Source organism: Eumetopias jubatus, unplaced genomic scaffold (genome assembly GCF_037043125.1).
Source record: "Eumetopias jubatus isolate StellerSeaLion01/CBP00866 unplaced genomic scaffold, mEumJub1_p1.0 scaffold_14, whole genome shotgun sequence".
NCBI lineage: Eukaryota > Metazoa > Chordata > Mammalia > Carnivora > Otariidae > Eumetopias > Eumetopias jubatus.
This window is the reverse complement of record NW_028274820.1, coordinates 32,894,431-32,900,430: the sequence shown is the minus strand read 5'-3', so window position 1 is coordinate 32,900,430 and position 6,000 is coordinate 32,894,431. Positions and strand designations below refer to the sequence as shown.

At 45.2% G+C, this 6,000-nt stretch overlaps 1 protein-coding gene across 4 annotated transcripts in view; it reads left to right on the top strand.

Moving 5' to 3' along the window:
- Positions 1-971: 971 nt before the first annotated feature.
- ABCB4 (ATP binding cassette subfamily B member 4) overlaps positions 972-6,000 on the top strand; it is a 75,782-nt gene continuing 70,753 nt past the window's right edge. For all 4 annotated transcript variants that reach the window (XM_088018624.1, XM_028118299.2, XM_028118282.2 and 1 more), the window contains exon 1: positions 972-1,102. The gene's annotated coding sequence lies outside the window, so the exon portion shown is untranslated. The remainder of the gene's footprint in view (positions 1,103-6,000) is intronic.

Sequence of the window (6,000 nt, the reverse complement as noted above, 5' to 3'; positions counted from 1 at the left end):
TTACATACATATTTTAACATGTTGGTAGATGGCATTTGTTCTTCCTTTTGTCTCTTACTTTTAGGAAACATTTTTTTATAATCTTTTATGCTATAGCTTTAAAATATTGATCTATTCAATACACATTTAATGAGCCTTCTAGTGCTGTGGAGACTAGAACTATAGGTAGGCATGGCCTCTGCCGGGCAGTAGTCTTCCCTAGAGATACTGAACGGGCAGCTGGAGTCACATGGCCAGGGTTGGAGTCCTAATGCCATTGTGTCCAAGCCACATGGAAATTCACCTACTCTTCAGCAATCCCAGTTTCTAATCTTTACATTAAGAATAGCTTCTCACTTGTTGACCTTAAACATGATTCTTGTTTTGATAATTGAATAGGATAATATATTTGTGTGATGGGCTCTGTTCTTTACAAGGCACTATATATTTCTGCATGATTCATGTGCTGGTTTATTCTCAATCCATTGTAGGGCAGGAACTATGCCCTATTTTCTTTGTATCCTCAAACCCCAGCACAGAGTCTGGCACATAGTAAGTGTGGGCAGCAAATGTTGGAGAGCTCAGTGAATAATCTTTACTCACGTGGGTCTTACATACCACTGAGGTGACAAGAAATAACAAGGTTAATAAATCTGTGAGTTGTATAGTATACTAGAAGAGATGAATGCTGTGGGAATAAGAATCAAAATAGAGTAATGGAAACTGAGAACCCTGAAGATAACAGAACACAGTTTTTAAAGGGGACGTCAGAGTTGGTCTCATTGAAAAGGTGGTAACTGAGAAAAGACTTGTAGAAGGTGAGGGTGTTAGTCATGTGAATATTTAGGAGAAGAAAGATTGGGGGCGGAGGAAATAGCTAGTTCCTTAGTTGGTGGAACTCTGCCTCTCTTGTTTGAGGAACATCGAAGAAGCCGGTGTGGGTGGGGTGGAGGGAGGCGGGGAGAGGAACGGAAACTGAGGGCAGAGAGACCACAGAGATGGTGAGCCACTGCAGGCATGGCTCTGAGAGCGTTGGAGGTCACTGGAGAATTGTGAGAAGAGTGACATGATCTGACTCTTTTCAGAAGAATCACTCAGGCTGCTGCTTTGAGAATGGACAAAGGTAAGAAGAGGGGGCAACAGCAGCAGAGAGATTGTTAAGAAGCTACTGTAGGGGCGCCTGGGTGGCTCTGTCGGTTAAGCGTCTGCCTTCGGCTCAGGTCATGATCCCGGGTCCTGGGATCGAGCCCCGCATCGGGCTCCCTGCTCAGTGGGAAGCCTGCTTCTCCCTCTCCTGCTCCCCCTACTTGTGTTCCCTCTCTCACTGTGTCTCTCTCTGTCAAATAAATAAATAAAATCTTTCAAAAGAAGAAGAAGAAGAAGAAGAAGAAGAAGAAGAAGAAGAAGAAGAAGAAGAAGAAGCAGCTACTGTAGGGGGAGCACCTGGGCAGCGCAGTTGGTTAATCATCTGCCTTTGGCTCTGGCCATGATCTCAGGGTCCTGGGATTGAGCCCCACATTGGTCTCCGGCTGAGCGGGTAGTCAGCTTCTCCCTCTCCCTCTGCCCCTCTCCCCACTTGTGCAGCCTGCTCTCCCTCTTTGTCTCTCTCTGTGTGTCTCAAATAAATGAAAAAAAAAAAAAAAAGAAGAAGCCATTGTAGTAATTCAGGTGAGAGATGACAGCACCTGTACCATGGTGGTAGAACTGGAGAAAGAGAAGTGGTGAGATTATGGAAATATTTTGAAGGTAGAGCCCATAGGATTTCCTGACAGACTGATATGGGGTGTGGAAGACAAACGAGCAGGCAAAATGACTGCAGGGTTTTTGCTGAGCAACTGGGAGGCTGGAGCTGCCGACTGAGAAGGAGCCTGTTGGAGGAGCCAGCTTGGAGAAAAGATCAGGACTCAAGGTTGGGCACAGTAGACATCCCAAGAGAGATGTCAAAGATACAGTCATTTCTATGAGTCAGGAATCCAAGAGGGAGGTCTAGGCTAGAAATAATAATTTAGAAATTGTTGGATACAGGTGGTATTTAGAGCCAGAGGGCTGGCTGGGATTACAGGGGGAGTGAGAATAGTCCGAGCAGGGAGCCTTGGAGCACTGCAGTGGTAGTTTAAAAGCTGAAAGAAGAGGAAGACAGGGGCGCCTGGGTGGCTCAGTTGGTTGAGCGGCCAACTCTTGGTTTTGGCTCATGTCATGATCTCAGGGTTGTGAGACTGAGCCCCTACCCCTACCCCCCTACCTTGTGCTCTGCATTCAGTGGGGAGTCTGCTTCAGGCTCTCTCCCTGTCCCTCTCCCTTCAACTTGCTCACATGCTCGCTTTCTCTCTCTCGCTCTCTCAAATAAATAAAATCTTAAACAAAAAAAAAAAAAGAGGAAGACAAAGGAGACTGAGAAAGAGTGACCAGTAAAGCATTACAAAGTCCAAGAAATATGTGGTGTCCTGGAATCCAAGTGAAGAAAGTGTATTATGGTAAAGGAGAATGATAAACTTGTCAATTGCTTACATTTGTGAAGTAAGATGAAGACAAAGAATTGACCTTTGGGTTTAGCAATATAAAGGTTATCAGTGTCCCTTAAAAGAGCAGTTTTAGTGGTGCAAAAGAGTCAAACTTCTAATTAGAGTGGGTTTAAGGGAAAGCAGGGGGTCAGGAAATGAAGATAGTGATAGAAATAACTCTTTTAAGAAGTCTAGCTGCACAGAGAGGGAGACAAACCATAAGAGACTCTTAATCATAGGAAACAAACTGAAAGTTGCTGGAGGGGTGGGGGAGTGTGGGGGGATGGGGTAACTGGGTGATGGGCATTAAGGAGGGCACGTGACGTAATGAGCACTGGGTGTTATATAAGACTGATGAATCACTGACCTCTACCTCTGAAGCCAATAATACACTAAATGTTAATTAACTGAATTTAAATTAAAAAAAAGAAGAAGTCTAGCTACAGAGAGGAGAGAAATGTGATGGTAATTGGCAGGAGAAGTGGGGTCAAGAGTGATTTTTTTTTTAAGAGGGAAAAAATAACAGCATTATATGTGCCAACAAGAGTGATCCGGCTAGGATGGGAAAGTTGATGCTACAAGGAGAAAAACCATTCTTATGAGGATGGAATCTATAGTATAAAACTACAGCCATCAGACCGGGTGGCAAATAGGGGCGTGGACTTTGTTTCATGGTGAGACCTTACATATGGTTTTGTGTTTTTCTTCAGCTGTGTTCTTCAGCATAGTGTAACCTTGCTGTAGTTGGATCATTTAAATTAGCCAGCATCATGGTTTTACCAAGTGAGATCCATAAAAAGAGAGGGCAAGGGGGTCACAGATGTTCACAAGATGGGTTCTGAAGGAAGAGAGTACATCAGTGAAGTCAGGAACAGTAAAAAGGTGGTGAGATCAACGGATTGGAGGATGAATGTGTTTAACCATCTGATACATTTGACGCATCTCCACTCCCACTTCCCTGCCCTTCTTAACATGGTGGCTAAGAACACTGTCTGGATTAGAGTTCTAGCTGTCAATTATAAGATCTTGATTCTGTTCCACTTTAATTTTGTTTAGTCCTGTCTAAAACACATTGCCTTAATTGCTATGGTTTCATAGTAAAGGTCTTGATAGCCAACAAGGCAAATCGTCAAATCATTTTTCAAAATAAAGGCAGAATACATTTTCAGGGAAAAAAAAGTGAGAAAATTCATCACCAATTAAAGGAAATACAAGAGTGTTCTTCAAGTAGAAGGAAAATGACCCAAGATAGTGACTCTGAGATGTAGGAAGAAATAAAGAGCAAGAAAAGGACAATTACATAGATAAATATAAGTGAACATTGACTCCATAAAGTAATAACATTCTCATTAAGGGTCATAAATAGAGAAAATTAAAGTATATGACAACAGTGGTGTACAAGTCAGAGGTAGATGAATGAGGTTTGAGAGTCTGAAGATTTTTGCATTGTTGTAGAAGAGGAAAAGGTAGCAATTGTTAGTTGAAGATATCTGTTATAATCTTTAGAAAGGGGTTAATTAATAGATAATAAGAGAATGTATATTTAATAAGCTAAGAGGAAGAAAACAAAAACAAAAATATTCAATAGATCCAAAAGAAGAAAAAAATTAAGATTAAAGAAGAGGGGCGCCTGGGTGGCTCAGTCGTTAAGCGTCTGCCTTCGGCTCAGGTCATGATCCCAGGGTCCTGGGGTCGAGCCCCGCGTCGGGCTCCCTGCTCAGCGGGAGTTTGCTTCTCCCTCTCCCGCTCCCCCTGCTTTTGTTCCCTCTCTCGCTGTGTCTCTCTCTCTGTCAAATAAATAAAATCTTAAAAAAAAAAGATTAAAGAAGAAAGATAAAATGAATGGAACAAATAGGAAAAAGTAAGATAGCAGAGGGGTGGAAAGACAACTGTATATATCAGTGAGAACAAAGGAGACATATCTCAAAATCCTATCCCAAAGAGAAAGTTAGGATTTCTTACAGCCTGAGTGTCATCGAGAAATCTAGCTTATCACAGTGGCTTAAATATGGGCTTTGAATGAGTGACTAACTGGATGGATGCACAAGTAGGGTTGTTTCATTGTTACCAAAAAAATATAAAAGGAGCGCTTGGAAATGGCCCTAGTACAGGCAAACACAAAAACACAAGTCATGTCTGCATGGCTCCTCTCTCCACGAACACCCACTTGTCCTAAATTCTCACTTCCATTTTGCGACACAGAAAACCCATGATAAGCACTTTTTCAGGAACAACTTTGTGAGTTGACTCAGACAGACAGGCAAACACATCTCATTACTGGGTGCATTTTGTTTGTTTGTTTGGTTGGTTTTAGTTCAACAGCTTGCTACTGCCTCAAATATCTGCCTTTTTACTCCCCCAAGATTTCTTGCATAGAAACCAAAGAAGCTATCATTCCTATAGTCTACCGACTTTCATAATGTCTTCCAGCTACCATCAGACCTTCTTTCAAACTAAACAATTCCAATGGCTTTCCTCCCACGGGATCTTAAAAGAGGGATCTGACCACCTGTTAGACTCCTGAAGAGGGAGACCCCTTCTGGTTGATCCAAAAGAGAGAATCCTCATGGTGATGGTGGAATGGATAAGGAAGAAAACTATTTTGAGGAAAACGTACTTAAGTAAATTCATTTCTATCACCTAATTCGAGAATATGCCGTAGTTTCAGTTAACCCCTAACTCCTTTCTTTTCAGAGACGTGTCCAGAAATTAATCAGAAGGGACGGGAACGCCATACAGGGGACTCAAGTAGGTCCTAGGTGCAGAGACAATTTTGTGTAGAGGGAAGTCTGAGATCAGAGTAGGGAAGCAGGGGAGGGCACTGGAGACTGGATTCTGGACACGCTGATGCAGCCTCAGGCAAGACTCAACCTCGCTGGCATCAATTTATTCTTGTACAAAAAAAAAAGGCGGGTTTTAATTAGGTGATCTGTACCAGCCTTTCCAGCCCGAAAGTTCTGTGTCTCTAAGTAGTAAGAGGGCACCAACAGCTTTCTCTTCTCCAAGGAGCATGATGTGCTGATACTGGGTCGTCCCCGGAGATGGTTGGGCTCCGTGCCCCCAGCACCTGACCTGCGGACGCGTTAAGTGGGAGGCAGGTCCGGTGCTCCCTCCTCGGCCGCCCTACGATTGTTAAGGGTCCGGAAACAGCCCCCCGCACGGGTGTAAAAAGAAAACTGAGCGCCGAGAGAGTGTGACAGTCACTTTTTGGGCTCGGGTGGCCCGCCAGGCGAGGCTCTCCGAGCACCGAGCCGCGGGAACACCAGGCTGGCGGCTCGCCCGGGTGGGCGGCGTTGAGGGCGGCCCGCTGAGCCCCCCCCCGCGCCTGGCCCGCAGAGGAAGCCCGGTGGGCGGCTGGGGCTGCGGCGCGCGTTAAGGGGCGGGGGCGAAGCTCCAGCCCGCAAAGACCAGGCCCCGCGGCCGCAGCGCCCCGCGCCCCCGGCGGCTGAGACAGAGAGCGCGAGGTCCGAGGTGAGTCAGGCCCCGTGCTCCCGGCCGCGGCGGGAAACCCCGGGGCCGC